A 15,296-nucleotide genomic window follows, 5' to 3' on the forward strand; every position below is an offset into this window, starting at 1 on the left:
GTGTTTGGTCAACCAACTGGGAACCATAGCCTAGCCAAGGTGACATATAAAATTCACCATCACTTTTCCTGCTCCAGCCAATGACACCAGGAGAACCTTGGGGCCTCACTGACTCTGCATCCTTCACTTTGCTGCCTGTCATGGATTGAATTATGTCCCCCCAAAAATGTGTGTATCAGTTTGGCTAGGCCATGATTGCTGGTACCGTGTGATTTTCCTGTATGTTGTAAACCTGCCTCTATGATGTTAATGAGGGAGGATGGGTGGCAGTTGTGTTAGTAAGGCAGGACCTGATCTGCAAGACTGGATTGTGTCCTGAGGCAATCTCTTGAGATATAAAAGACAGAAGTGAGCAGTGAGACAGGGGGACCTCATACCATCAAGAAAGCAGTGCCGGGATCAAAGCGCATCCTTTGGACCGGGGTCCCTGCGCAGAGAAGCTCCTAGTCTGGGGGAACACTGATGAGAAGGCCGAGAGAGAGAAAGCCTTCCCCTGGAGCTGACAACTTGAATTTGGACTTTTAGCCTACATTGATTATGAGGAAATAAACTTCTCTTCATTAAAACTGTCCGCTTGTGGTATTTCTGTTATAGCAGCACTAGAGGACTAAGACACTGCCCAAACAGCTGTGCCATCTTAACCCCTAAGACGATCTCTAAGCCCACCTCCTCCCCTGTATACCTGCTGCCCCTTCCCTGGCTTGAGGCTCTGTCTTAGGCTGGGTTCTCTAGAGAAGCAAAACCAGTAAAGGGTATAAATATATGTATATAGAGAGATTTATATCAATAAAATGGCTCACTCGACTGTAGAGGCTGGAGCATCCCAAGTCCATGGATCAGGATAAGGGTTTCTGATTCACATAGCCACAGGGGCTGGCAAACCCAAGATTGGCAGGTCAGAGCAGAGCTCTTGCTCACGGGCTGTGAAGATAGATGAATCCCAAGATCAGCCTGAAAGACCACAGGCAAGCTGCTAGCTCAAGTCCCAAGAACCAGAGGTCAGACAAACAGGAGCCAGCTGCAGGATCCAGCATGAGCAAAAAGCCCACAAGCCTTGCCAGAATGTCCACTTAATATCTGATGCAGGCCATACACCCAAGGAAACTCCCTTTCAACTGATTGGATACTCACAGCATACCCCATTATGGAGGTGATCACATCATATGACTACCAAACCACTGAGAATCATGGCCCAGCCAAGCTGACAGACAACCTTAATCATCACAGGCTCCATGGGTACTGGGGAGAGACCACGGATTGAAATACAAGAACTGGTCTCTGGTTTCTGCACTCCCATTCACCCTCCACTCTGCTCTCAGATGCCTGCACCCAAGTGCACAGAACATCCCTGGCTCCTGTGTGTGTGCATGTCTGTGTGTGTGCATGTCTCTGTGTGTGCATACATATGTGTGTGCATGTCTGTGTGTGCATACATATGTGTGTGCATGTCTGTGTATGTGCATACATATGTGCGTGCATGTCTCTGTATGTGCATATGTATGTGTGTGTGGTGGGGGGAGACTTCGTAACACTCCCAGGACCTAGGCAGTTGGTCTTAATCCAAAGGTCCAAAGGGTGGATAATTCCACATCCACCAGTCCCCCAGAACCTTCTAGAACCCTCATGCTACTGAGTGCCTGCCATGCTGCTCCTCTGCTTGGAGGTGAGTCCATCCTGTGTGGTCATGACAAAGCCCAGGAGTTCCTTCCTCAGGAGGTCCCCGCAGCCCCTTGTACAGCTTCTTAGCCAGCAGTGAGGCCCTGTCCTTCACTGTGGGAGGCAGGAAGGGATGCTTGCTGTGCTGTGGTTTGCCTGGAGCATACACTGCCCGCTGCAGAGGTGGGGCATCCATCTCAGGAGATTGGTTCTCCTGCTGTTTCCAACGCTGCCCATGGCCAGTCCAGAGCCAGAGCAGCATGGAGACAGACAGCGCTAAGAACGTCTGCAGCAATTTGACAGAAGGATTTTGTCTGTTGAATCTCATGACAAAAGAAAAATGGGCTTATTTTGTGTGGTCTTTGTCCACTTCACTTTTCTAGAAATTCATTTTATTGCATGTGGGGCAGAGTGGAGCCCTAGTGACGCACTGGTTAAGAGCTCAACTGCTAACTAAAAGGTCAACAGTTTGAATCCACCAGCTGCTCCTTGGAAACCCTGTCCTATAGGGTTGCTAGGAGTCAGAATCAACTCGATGGAAAAGGATTTGGTTTTTTTGGTTAGTAGGCAGAGTAATGCCCCCCACCTCCCCGCCCCAAGGATGTCCACGTCCTAAGCCCTGGAATCTGTGAATGTGTTAGGTCACGTGGCCAAGAGGAGGGAAGCTGCAGGTGAACGTCAGGTTGCTACTCAGCTGACCTTGATTACCAGGTGGATCCAGTGTGATCCCGAGGTTCTTGTCCAGGGAAGAGGGGGGCGGAGAGCGTGAGAGTCAGAGAAGACACGCCGAAGCAGAGCCACGGATGTGATGTAAGGAGGACAGACGTGGCGGGCTTTGGAGATGGAGGAGGGGCCACAAGTCAAGGAATGTGGGCAGAAAAGGCAAGGAAACAGCTTCTCCCCTGGAGCGGCCAGGAGGAAGCAGCACTGTGACACCTTGACTTTGGCCCCACTGAAAAACCAAACCCACCACCACTGAGTCGAGTCCAACTCATAGCGACCCTCTAGGACAGAAGAGAACTGCCCCATAGGGTTTCCAAGGCAGCAATCTTTACAGAAGCAGACTCCACAGCTTTCTCCCTTGGAGCCGCTGGTGAGTTCAAACCACCCACCTTTGATTAGCAGCCAAGTGTTTTAACCACTGCGCCACCAGGGCTCCTTGACTTCAGCCCCATGTGGCTCATTTCAGACTGACTTCCAGACGGTGAGATAAGAAATTTGTGTTGTTTTAATAATCACACTATTACAGTAAATTACGGCAGCCATTTAACAAGCTGTATCAGTCTGCAATGAGTTAGGAAAACACAGCAGGTCTGTTAAAAGTGATAGTTAGAGAAGCACTCTTTCGACTTATTCAGGAAGGTGTCCGTTCGTAACCTGGGAGGGAAGCTGGGTCAGAGCAGGGCTCGTGGCACAGACGAGGCCCTGGAGGGTCAGTCCTGCAAGAAGGACCCTTGTCTACCCCTGGTCAGAGGGAGGGGTGGTCACTTCTGGGTCTTCAACAGACTTTTGAACGATGGTCACAGTCCAGCCCGACACTAGGAGCTCTGCGTCTGGCATGAGGGACCCGCATCTGTGTGTTTGTGTGTCTGTACACGTGTCTGTACACGTGTCTGTGTGTGTATTTGTGCATCTCTGTCTATCTGTGTAAGGAGCCCTGGTGGCGCAGTGGTTAAAGCGCTCGGCTACTAACCAAAATGTCAGCGGTTTGAACATACCAGCCGCTCCGAGGGAGAAAGATGTGGCAGTTTGCTTCTGTAAAGATTTAAAGCCTTGGAAACCCTATGGGACAGTTCTACTCTGTCCTATAGGGGGGCTATGAGTTGGAATAGACTCGACGGCAGTGGTTTTTTTTTGGTGTGTCTGTATGTCTGTATGTGTATGTCTGTGTATCTGTCTGTGTGTCTGTGTTGGGGGAAGGGGGTGAATAAAGCTGCCCCCCAAGAAGGAGGAGCCTGGAGAACTGGTGATGGGCAGGATTTGGGCTGAGAGGTGGTATCACATCCACCATTACATGCCTCCCAGCACACCCCTGAAGTCGTTCCAGCTGTTCCCGAGGGTGCAGACTTCTCACGGTCCACACCAGGAGAGGCCCTCCAAGCTCACAGTCCTCCTGTCTCGTAGACCTGCCCCTCCCGAGTCCGCCCACTCTTCTCCCATCACCCCACGCCCCCCAGGAGCCCACTGTGGACTGGTTCAGTTGGCCCCTGCCCAGCTCTCACTGGGATCCGGCCGCTGTGGGCAGAGCTGAGGCTGCGGGGGTGGGGGTGCGGGGGTTCCTCCCTGCCACAGATCGGGAAAAGTCTGTATCGAAGGCCAAGGCATCCTGGTCCATCCCCCTTTGGATTGGGACCCCCTCAAAGCTGACCCCAGAAGTGAGGGTGGACAGAAAGGTGAGCCTGCAGAGTCAGATCTGGGCCCTGGCTCACCTCTGTCAGCTAAGTTGGGGTACAGATGTTGATAAGGGCTTGGCAGAATCAAACCAAAACCCTTTTTGGAGGACACCAACATGATTCCAGGCTACCCATGACCTCTACAAACGACTTTTTAAACAGACATGTAGAGGGAAGCCTGTGGGTGTGTGCAGACGGGGACTCCCTGGGCACGGCCATGGAGTGGACCAGCTGCCAACCTGAGCAGGTGAGTGGGCAGGGAGGAAGGCGGTGGGGGCTGGGGATGATGAGGGCCACAGCCGCAGGACAAGCTGCAGGATAGGGCCTGTGGTTTGACCACCTGGCCTCGCCCTTCTGAGGGTCCCCAAGATATGGTTTTGTGAGACCCTGGAGGACCCGCCCCCATTGTGGATGGAGCTACAGCATGTAAGGCGGGGGAGGGCATCCTATGAACTCTGTCAGGAGAGACCCCCCCCCCGCTCAGCGGGGAGAAGGGCTGTTGGGAAGGACCCCGCCTTTTATATTTTCCAAAAATTATTTGATTCTTGTGTACACAGCTGTTTCTATGTGAAGTTTAGAATCAGATCTCAGTTTCCCTAAATGTTCTGTTGGCATGTGGCTGGGTAGGCGAAGAATTTGTAGATGTATTTTGGGAAAAGTGGTGCCAGAGTGTTGAGTGTGCCAGGGCGGCCGGCGGATCTGCCCCTGCCAACCTTCCAACGGTAGGCCTCGGTTCCCCTTCACCCCCCTTCCCGGGTCCACCAGCCTTTGTCTGAGTCCATGTCCACGTCCCAGCCATTGGTCAGGGCCCTGCACCAGACCAAACCCTGCACCCGGACTCTGGGTTCCCGGGTCGCAGGGACGTCCAGGCAGGACCCTCCGACGAGCAGGCAGCCCTGCCCCCGCCCTCCCCACAGTCCTATAGATGAAACGTCTGTCTCTGTCCTCTGCCCCAGCTTCTCCTGCCCCCACCCCATTCCGGACAGCTGTCCAAGGGGGGCACCCAGCCTGCGCACACTGAGGGACCGCAACAGACAGGCGGAGTCGGGCGGCTGCTGAGCTCTTTATTATGAGGGATTGGGAGAGGGGGTGGGAGGAGAGAGGGGTAGGTGTGTATGGGGGGGTGAACAGGTGTGGGGGAAGGCAGGGGACAGGTGAGGGGGCTGGTTCAGGCCCGGCAGCTGGGACTCCCTCTGTGTCGGATGGGACAGAGGATCCCGAGGTGCTGCCCGGTGTTGCCGTGGGGGTGCAAGGTCCCTAACCTAGAACGGAGGAGGAGAAGGGGTCAGCAGGCCACGATGTGGATGGAGGACAGGGCAGCTGCAGAGTGGGGCTGTCAAGATTTGGGGCACAGGAAGACAGAGGGGACCTCCCTGCGTCTCCCACAACCAGAGCTCTCTGTGCACATGGGCGCCCTTGCCGGGTGGTGGGCGCCCTTGCGGAGTCTTGGCTGCGGTTTCGTCCTCCCACTCCGCTAAGGCTGCAATACCGACCTCGGCCGAGGGGGTCGCGCATGGGCTAGAGGCCGCCCAGCTCCTGGGTGATGCGGACTTGGGAGAGGGGCGTCCTGTAGGTTTACGGGGCAGGGAGGGCACTCCTGGGCGTCGGGGAGACGCCCCCTAAGTGTCCAGGGACGGGAATCTGAAGGAGGACTGAGAGGCGCCTTCCGAGCAGAGAAGGGTCCCCCTGTCTGCACCGTAGGCCTCCAGGTAGCTCTGGAGTCCCACTGAGTCCACCACTCTCCTTGGCTTCAAGGTCACCCACCTTACTCACTGTGGGGAGTGCAGCTCTCTGTGGCGACAAAGAGACCCTGGACAGGGCAGGGCCGACACCATCGCTGCCCCCAGGTCAGAGCCGCCCTTGACCAGCCTCAGCCCGCCCCATGGCACGTGGGAGCTAATACTACTAATGGCCGACAACACTTCCTCCCTGAGGATGTGGGAACCTGGAAACACGGTGGAAACCCCTTTACCGATCTGCAAGGTTGGGTGAAGAGCTTCTTCGAGAATCCTTTGCCATGCATGAACTTCTTAAATTCTTCCAGGGCTTCAGCGTCGTGTCCAAGTTCCTGCCGGCAGGCAAGAAGAGGGGGAGACCTGGGTTTTGGGGTCAGATTTAGGTGTCACTGTGAATCCTCCAGGCCTCCAGTGAGCAGAAGGGGGCCACCTCCCAGCATGAGGGTGGGGATGACTCCAGAGGGGAGAGCTTAGCCCGAAAGGACGCCAGGGTGGGGCTGAGGGATGGCTGACTCACCCATGAGCTTCGCTGTTCTGAAGCTTTCCTCTCGGAAGTCTCCTTTAGCAGTAGAAGATGCTGTGGTCCTTCACAGGTATGGCCTGTATGTACAGGTGAGACCTGCCCCTGACTGCAGAGTCCAAAGAGAAAACGAGACTTAGGGTCATCATATGGGGGGCAGTGTGTGAGGCCCCCTTGGCATGTCACCCTCTGACCACTGTGTCTTGCAGGTGTCCCGTCACCTGGCCCCAGGTGCACCAGTCCAGCCTGAACCCCAGCGTTGGGGCTCCAACACTCCAAGTACTGTGACTGCCCCCTGCTGGCCACGTGACCACAACCCAAAGCTCCCGTTCGGGGTGCCTCTGCCCGCACTCTCCCGCAGCCCCACTCACAGGCTCTGTATTTGCCGGGCATGTCTGTTTTCTCCAGGATGACATCTATTTGGTGGCACTGACCGTTCAACCTGGGACACAGATGCCGGGAGCTCAGGCAGGTCCTGACAACCGTTTATGGTCTGGAGATGCCCAAGCCCTCCCCACCCTGACCATGGACTGGGGTCCTTCCAAAAAAAACCAAACCCGTTGCTGTTGAGTGGATTCCTACGCGTGGGTCCTTCTAGCTCCTCCCATCTTCAGCCCAGCTCTTGAGTCTCCCTCTCTTCCAGAGTTAGGGGGTGCTGAGTTTTGCACGCACAAACGAGCTGGCATGAGGAGTACCAGTGGGCCACCCCCCACTGCTGGGCTGCCGAGGGGCAGGGAGGCATCAGACTGGGAGAGGGGCCAGCGCTGGGCGGACACTCACATGTACATGAAGGAGGTCTCCACTTCCCACCGCTCAGTACTGACAGCCTGATGGGGGACACCTTCTGGAGCTTCTCCTCCTCAATCTCCTTGTTTGCTACCATGGCCTGCATGTACCACTTCCCCGAAATCTGGGAGATAGTACCACTCTTTGCAGTCGCTGCTGCCCCTTTCTCCCCGCCCGCAAACCCACCGCGATCCCCCCCCCAGACACCCCCAGCACCCTCAGGCACATCTGAGGCTCACTCAATGGACCTCTGCTCCTTCTCAGGGCACAAGATCCCCTCCACCTTCTAGAGTATCCTCTCAGCCCACACCCCACCCCCATGCCCAAGGGTCCTGACAACCCAAGTTGGAGGCCCCTTTGGCTCTGGATTTTCTGCTCTCTCTGGCCATCCCCTAAAGCAGATCTTGTCCTAACCACAAAATGCTGGTCTCCTAACAGGGAGCGGTCTCAGCCACTCCGCCCCACGTCCCATGTCCAGCCCCTGCCCTGTCTGTGCTCACGTCCTCCGAGGGGAAGGACAGGTCCTGGGCCTGCAGGGCGGCCATCAGGCCGAACATGATGGTCAGGAGCCGCATCTGCATCGTCGGGGTCCGCGCTCACGGCCAAGGTCACTGGCTGAGGCTGGGGTGGCTGTGCTGGCTCCACAGAGCTGCCCTTTATACCCCGGGTCAGGTCTTCCGGGGAACTTGGCAAAGACAGCAGACCACCTCCCTCCCCCACGCTCCACGGTCAGCTTGCAGGTAGAAGGTCATCATTGTGAACAAGAGCTTATTAAACCCACAAGGAATGAGCAAGGCCCTGTTTCCTTGGCATGCTCCCACCCAAGGCTTCCAGTGCCCAGCAGGTCTGTTCTGGAGTGAGACCGTTCACTGGGCAGGAAAAGGAAGCTTTTCTGCACATGGAGACACAGACGGGCAGCAAGCCGCTTCATTCCTCACCCTCCCAGCTCCTCCTCCCCTGGGCTCCCCCTTGCTCGGCTGTCCTGTAGGATCATTAGGGAAATGGAGGTCTTAGCCACAAGCTGATGGAGAAAGGGCTTGGGGTTTGAAGAGAAGGAAGCTTTCCAGGCAGCTAAATCCTGCCAGGGCCTGATCCAGCACAAGCCTTGCCAGTCTTGGGGTGCCGGCACTGGCCGTTCCTGGGCCAGGGGCACTCCACCCTGAGCGTCCTATACCTCCACCAGTGTACCAGTTACTGCCAAGTCAATTCCAACTCACGGCAACCCCCTGTGTGTCAGAGCAGAACGGTGCTCTGTAGGGTTTTCAATGGCTGATTTTTTGGAAGTAGATTGCCAGGCCTTTCTTCTGAGGTCCCTCTGGGTGGACGCCTACTTCCAACCTTTCAGTTAGCAGCAAGCATGTTAATCATTGCATCACCCAGGGACTCTGAATGTCCTACCAGGGGCCTGCTTTGTGATTTGGGGCTCAGCTGAAGTATCGCTGCCTCAAGAGTCCTCCCCAGAGGCAGGTCACACTGGCTGCTTTGTCTTCTAAAGAACTCCCCTTCATTTCTGGAGCTGCCTCTTTCAAGTCTCTGCATGCTTGTTTATTGCCATCTTCCTGTTAGAATTCAAGCTGCCGAGGGTAGGGACTTGGTCAGTTTGTCCACCACTGGACATCCAGGGCATGGGACGCCAGCCCTCTGGGAGGAGCCTGTTCACATTACGAGTGAGTCAGCCCACGCAGGTATTGGGCCTCTCTAGTCTCAGGCCGTCGTCGCTAGCAAGCGGCTCATAATTCCAGCCACCTGGATTGTCATAGGATGCATTGAGCTAATGTCCCCGTGCTCCCAAGAGTCTGGCCACGTTGTTGTCATCGTTAGCTGCCAGCACGTCAGGCCCCAACTCATGGTGACCCCATGCACAACAAAGCCAAACACTGCCCGGTCTGGCGTCATTCCCATGATTGATTGCAGATGGGACCGTTGTGCTCCAGAGGGTTTTCATTGACTGATTTTTTATGTAGATCGCCAGGCCTTTCTTCCCAGTCTATCTCAGCCTGGCAGCTCTGTCGACACTTGTTCAGCATCCTAGCAACACTCAAGCCTCCACTGACAAATGGGAGGTGGTTGCTCATGAGGTGCATTGGCTGAGAATTGAACCAGGGTCTCCCGCATGGAAGGTGAGAATTCTACCACTGGACCGCCAGTGCCCCCTACAGGCCTCGGTATATCTTAGCTTCCCCCCTTCCTTCCTGAAATAAGATATAGGGGTGCAGGCCCCCACCTAGCGCTCTCACCAGCCTACTGTGGTTCAACTCAAGAGGTCACTTGGCTAGTGACCCCGGTTCTCCACTGCATTTTCTCCTCCTGGTCCTGTTTGACCCCACAGCCCTCCTGAGGGACTTCCCACTGTCTCCATTTCACAAATAGGCAATGTGAGGTGCAAAGACACAAAAGGCCAGACTTGAAGGACAAGCTCATCTGGGCACCCAGATCCCTGCTGCCCTCCGAGTAAGGAGTTCCTCTTCTCTTTCCTGTGACAGGTGGAGCTCCTGGGCTTGGGGTGTTTGTCCTGAGACCCAAGGCTAACCCCAGCAGGAAGCCAAGGGCCGCAGGTTGATGCTGAGGACCTCACAACGGCATCTTTGTGCCTCTCTGGCCCAAGGTGTGTCTTCCCCATGCACTCTCAGTAACCCCTGGGTGACGGCAGCGCAGGTGTCAGCTTGATCCAGTAATTACCCCTTATAGGAAGGTGCTATTGAGCAGAACCCTCCCTCCTGGGGATGGGAAGGGGGAGGGCCAGTGCCCGTTCAGGCAGGTTCAAGCCTCCATGGTGCCCTTCTCCCAGGTCATGCAGGGTATCTGCCCACTATAGGATCCCAGAAGTGATCTGAGATGCCCCAGGAACCCTTGATGACCCAGATCCTGGAAGAGACTCCTCAGCACTGCTCCAGTCTTAGAGGAACGGGGACATTTGGGGCATCTGAGGGAACTGAGAGGCAGTGTCCATCCACAGCCCAGCCAGGATTTTGTTGGGGAATAAATTTGCCGATTTCATGCTGGCAAGTCAAGGTGGTCCTGTAAGCATCAGCCACAGGGGTAGATAAGAAAGCATATCATCCCTACAGGTTTATATATGGGTGTGCAAGTGTTCTCAGGTGTCCCACCCCAGTCAAGAAATGAAACACCAAGTAGTAGAAAGGGAACCCAGAGCAGTGGGTGGGGCTGAAACCACAAGCCCCTGGGAGTCCAGGACCAGTATCCAGCCTCCATCTGGGCTGTCAGTGCTGCTCTATGATTGGAGACAAATAGAGCAGGGTCAGGCAAAGGGCCAGAGCTGCCCTCACTGGTGAAGACAGGAGCCGAGAGCCACATGTGCTGGGAAATATGTGCCTAAGAGTGTCTGTCCACAGGCTCAGAGTTTCCTCAGAGAATCCTTGCTGCAGGTGGCTGGAACTCCAAGCTTGCATTCAGCAAGGATGTCAGACTTCCTTCATACCACTTGTGGAAAGTTTTAGCTATTTACTGAGGGTAAATAATTGTGAAACTGGAATTCTCTTTTCAGCAAGATTACCTTTTTAGAGGGAGAGCAAAATTAAGACAGTTCAAGAACCTTCACTGCCTGAGAAATTATAGTACCGAGAGATGTCTGTAATTCACTTTAGACTTGATTAGGAAAATATTAAGTAAATTGTATGTATTAAAAATTTAAGATATTTGTTAAAAGTCTAGAAATGAAACAGATAACTTTAAAAAAGCACAAAATTTAAAAATACAGAAGAAGAAAAGAAACAGTGAAAATTTGGTTAGTCAATAGAAGTCAAGAAAGAGGGAAAGAGGAGAAACAAATAGAAAATTCAAAATAAGATGACAGGAATATGCATTCTATACCCAGCAGAAATATCCTTGAGGAATGAAGGTGAACTAAAGATGTTATCATAACGAAAACTAAGAGACTCTGTTGTTAGCAGACCTTCTCTAAAAGAGATACTAAAGAAAATTCTTCAGATGGAAAGGAAATGATACCAGAATGAATCTTTGAATTATCGGAATGAAGGAAGAACAACAGAACTGACAAAGATCTGAGTAAATGTAAGTGACTTTTTATCCTATCAAATTCTTCAAAATGTGCAGGAAAGTTGAAAGCAAAAATAATTAAATGTTCTAGTGGGAGTTTTGAATGTAAATAGATGTAACACATATGATAACTACAACATAAAAGGGGAGAGAAAAAGGAGAAAATGGTGGTCAGTATTCTACAATCTACTTGAAGTGGTAAAATATTAAGTCTGTGAAACACTGCAAAAAGTTAAGTACATACATTGTAATTCCTAAAGCAGGCACTCTACAAAATGGTTGTCATCTATGATTCCAACTCATAGTGACCCTATAGGACAGAGTAGAATTGCTCTATAAGGTTTCTAAGGCTGTAAATCTATACAGAAGCAGACTGCCACATCTTTCTCTGACGAAGTGGCTGGTGGTTTAGCAGCCGAGTGCTTTAACCACTGCACAACCAGGTCTTCTCTCTACAAAAAGATATAGTAAAAATAAATAAATTAATTAATTCAATTGAAATACTAAAACATATTCAAATGATCCTGAAAGAAGGCAGGAGAGGAGAAAAAGAGAAACCAAAAACAGAGAGAATAAACAAAAAGCAAATAATAAACAGATATACCTAAATTGAAATGTATCAATGATTGCATTAAATGTGAATGGACTAAAAACACCCATTAAAAGACAGAGATTTCCATAATGGATAAACCAATGAGACCCAGCTATATGCTGTTAATAAGAAACACACACTTAAATATAATGATGTAGGTAGGTATCATAGATTGAATTGTGTCCCCCCAAAATACATGTCAACTTGGCTATGCCATGATTCCTAGTATTGTGTGATTACTGATATGATTTTTTTGTCATCTGATGTGAGTTTCCTATGTGTTGTAAATCCTACCTCTATGATGTTAATGAGGTAGGATTAGAGACAATTAATATTAATGAGGCAGGACTCAATCTACAAGGTTAGGTTTTGTCTTAAGTCAATCTTTTTTGAGATATTAAAGAGAGAATCGAGCGGAGAGACATGGGGACCTCATACTACCAAGAAACGAAAGCCAGGAGAATAGCACATTCTTTTGACCCGGAGTCCCTGCACTGAGAAGCTCCTCAACTGGGGAAGACTGATGACAAGGACCTCCCCCAGAGCCGACAGAAAGAGAAAGACTTCCCCTGGAGCTGGCACCCTGAATTCAGAATTCTAGCCTCCTAGACTGTGAGAGAGTAAATTTCTCTTTGTTAAAGCCATACACTTGTGGTGTTTCTGTTATAGTGGCACTAGAAAACTAAGACAGTAGGATAAAATTAAAAGGATGGAAAAATATATACCATGAATACACTGATGAAAAGAACGGTGAAGTGGCTATACTCATATCAAAGTATACTTTGAAGCAAGGAAAATTATTGGAGATAAAAGGGGGCATTATATAATAATAAAGGAGCCCTGGTGGGGCAATGGTTAAGTTCTCAGCTGCTAATTGAAAGGTCGGCCATTTGAACTCACCAGCTCCTCTGTGGGAGAAAGATGTGGTAGTCTGTTTCTGTAAAGATTACAGGCTTGGAAACCCCAGTGGGAAGTTCTACTCTGTCCTGTAGGGTCGCTAGGAGTTGGAATTGGCTTGATGGCACACAACAACAGCAACGTATAAGTGAATCAGTTCATTAAAAACATATAATAATCCTAAAGAAATCAAATAATAATCCCAAATGTGTATGCAACAACAAAAGCATTTGAGAATACATGAAGAAAAAAATGATAACGTTGAAAAGGAGGAATGAACAAAATTGAAATTGTGACTGGAAACTTCCATACTCCTTTCTCAGTAATCAATAGAACAAGTGACAGGAAAACATCAAGGATAGCCAAGAACAAACACCAACAACCAATTTGATCTAATTGACATTTATAGAACACTACATCCACAACAAGGTCCCTGAGTGGTGCAGATGGGTAGGCGCTGGATATTAGCCGAAAGGTTGGCAGTTTGAACCCTCCCAGAGGCACCTCAGAAGACAGGCTTGGCAATCTGCTTCTGAAAGGCCACAGCCTTGAAAATCCTATGGAGCCACTCTACTCTACACACGTGGGGTCATCATGAGTCAAAATCAACTCAACAGAAATTAACAACAACAACTCACCTAAGGTTGGCTGTTCAAACCCACCCAGTGACACCACAGACAAAAGGCCAGGCAATCTGCTTCCATAAAGATTACAGCTAAGAAAACCCTGCGGAGCAGTTCTACTCTGTAACACATGGGTTCCCCATGAGCTGAAATTGACTCGGCAGCAAGGAGAAGGAAAAACAAACCCACAACAGGATACACATTCTTCTCAAGTTCACGTGGGACATTCACCAAGACAGATCATATTTCAGATCATAAAACAAACCTCCATACATTTAAAAGAATTGATATCATACAAAATATGTTCTGTGACAACAATTGCATATAACTAGAAATCAATAACAGAAAGATAACTGGAAATTGCCCAAACATTTGGAAATTAAAGAATATATTTGTAAACAATCCATGTGCCAGAGAGGAGGTCTCGAGGAAAATTAGAAATATTTTGAACTGAATGAAGATAAAAGCACACCATGTCAGAATCTGTGGGGTGTAGCTAGAGTAATACTTGAAGGGAAATTTAGAGCAATAAATGCTTACGTAAGAAAAGATGAAAGGTCTCAAATCAGTAATCTGAATGTGAACCTTAAGAAACTAGAAAAATTAGAGCAAAATAACCCCAGAAGCAAGAGTTAACAAAGAAAATAAAGACCAGAAATCAGCAATATTGAGAACAGAAAAACAGTAGAGAAACTTGATGGAACCAAAAGCTGGCCCTTAAAAAGATCAATAAAATTGATAAACTTCTAGCCAGATTACTACCCCCCCCGAAAAAAAAGAAAGAAAAGTTGAACACAAATTATAAATATCAGTAATTAGAGAGAGGATAACACTATAAACCTCAAAGACACTTACAGAATAATAAGGGAACACCATGAACTATTCAATGCATGTATAATTGACAAGAAAACTAAAATGGGCCTATTCCTTGAAAGCCACAAACAACCAAATTCACCTAAGAAGAAATAATAACGCCAAGTCTAATAAAAACACTAGATTCATAGTTTAAAACCTCCTGAAAAGAAATCTCCAAGCCTAGATGGCTTCTCTGGAGAATCCTACTAAATATTTAAAGAACAAATACACCAATTCTGCATAATCTTTCCTAGAAGAATAGAAGAGGGAACACTTCCTAATTCATTTTATGAAGCCAGCATTACCCTGATACAAACATCAGAAAAAGAGAATATCCAATATTCCTTCATGAGTATAGGCACAAAATTCCTCACCAAAATAGAAAATAGAATCCAATAATATATAAAAACAATTACACACCATGATCAAGTGGAGTTTATCCTGAAATGCAAGCCTTGTTCAATATTTGAAAAATCAATGTAATCCATCACATTAACAGACTTCAAAAAGAAGAAAAAAACTATATAATTATATCAATTGATGCACGAAAGGCATTTGACGAAATTCAACATCCATTTATGAATAAACTGTTCGCAAACTAGGAAGTGAAGGAAATTTCCTGAAGTCTATTGCGGTGTGATGGATCACTTTTGTATGGCCTTTCTCGCCATGGTCTTGTAACTCCCACCCAAGTGATTGGGTGGGACTGTGCAGATAGGGTAATTGTGGCCCACCAAAGGGACTGGTCAGTTTTGCCATCCTGCTGGGCTTGAAATGAGCCACCCCAGAGGTGGGAGAGAGAGGATCCCACCACCACCAAGGAAGAACAGTCAGGAGAGGAGAGCACGTCCTTTGGACCCAGGATCCCTGTGTTGAGAAGCTCCTGGGACCCAGGAGACAGAGAGTAAGCTGTAACCTTGAAGACTGAGAGAAGTGGTGGCAGAGAAGCAGTGGCAGGAGAGATCAAGCAGTGGGCTTCCTGGCCCATGGATCAAAAAAGCTGAGGGTCTTTGGGCAGAGGCAGAGGGCGAGGGAGAGGTATGCCTGTGAGCACAGCTGGGAAGAGGCTGGCCTGATGAAAGAACTGTATCCTGAGAAATCCTGAACCTGAATGGTAACCTGTTACTTCCCTAAGAAACCCTATAATTGTGAGTATTGTCTGTGAGTTCAGTGTGGCCACTGCAATGAATTATCGAACCCAGCAGACAAGTAGAGAGTGCC

The sequence above is a fragment of the Trichechus manatus genome, unplaced genomic scaffold (assembly GCF_000243295.1).
Source record: "Trichechus manatus latirostris isolate Lorelei unplaced genomic scaffold, TriManLat1.0 scaffold00214, whole genome shotgun sequence".
NCBI lineage: Eukaryota > Metazoa > Chordata > Mammalia > Sirenia > Trichechidae > Trichechus > Trichechus manatus.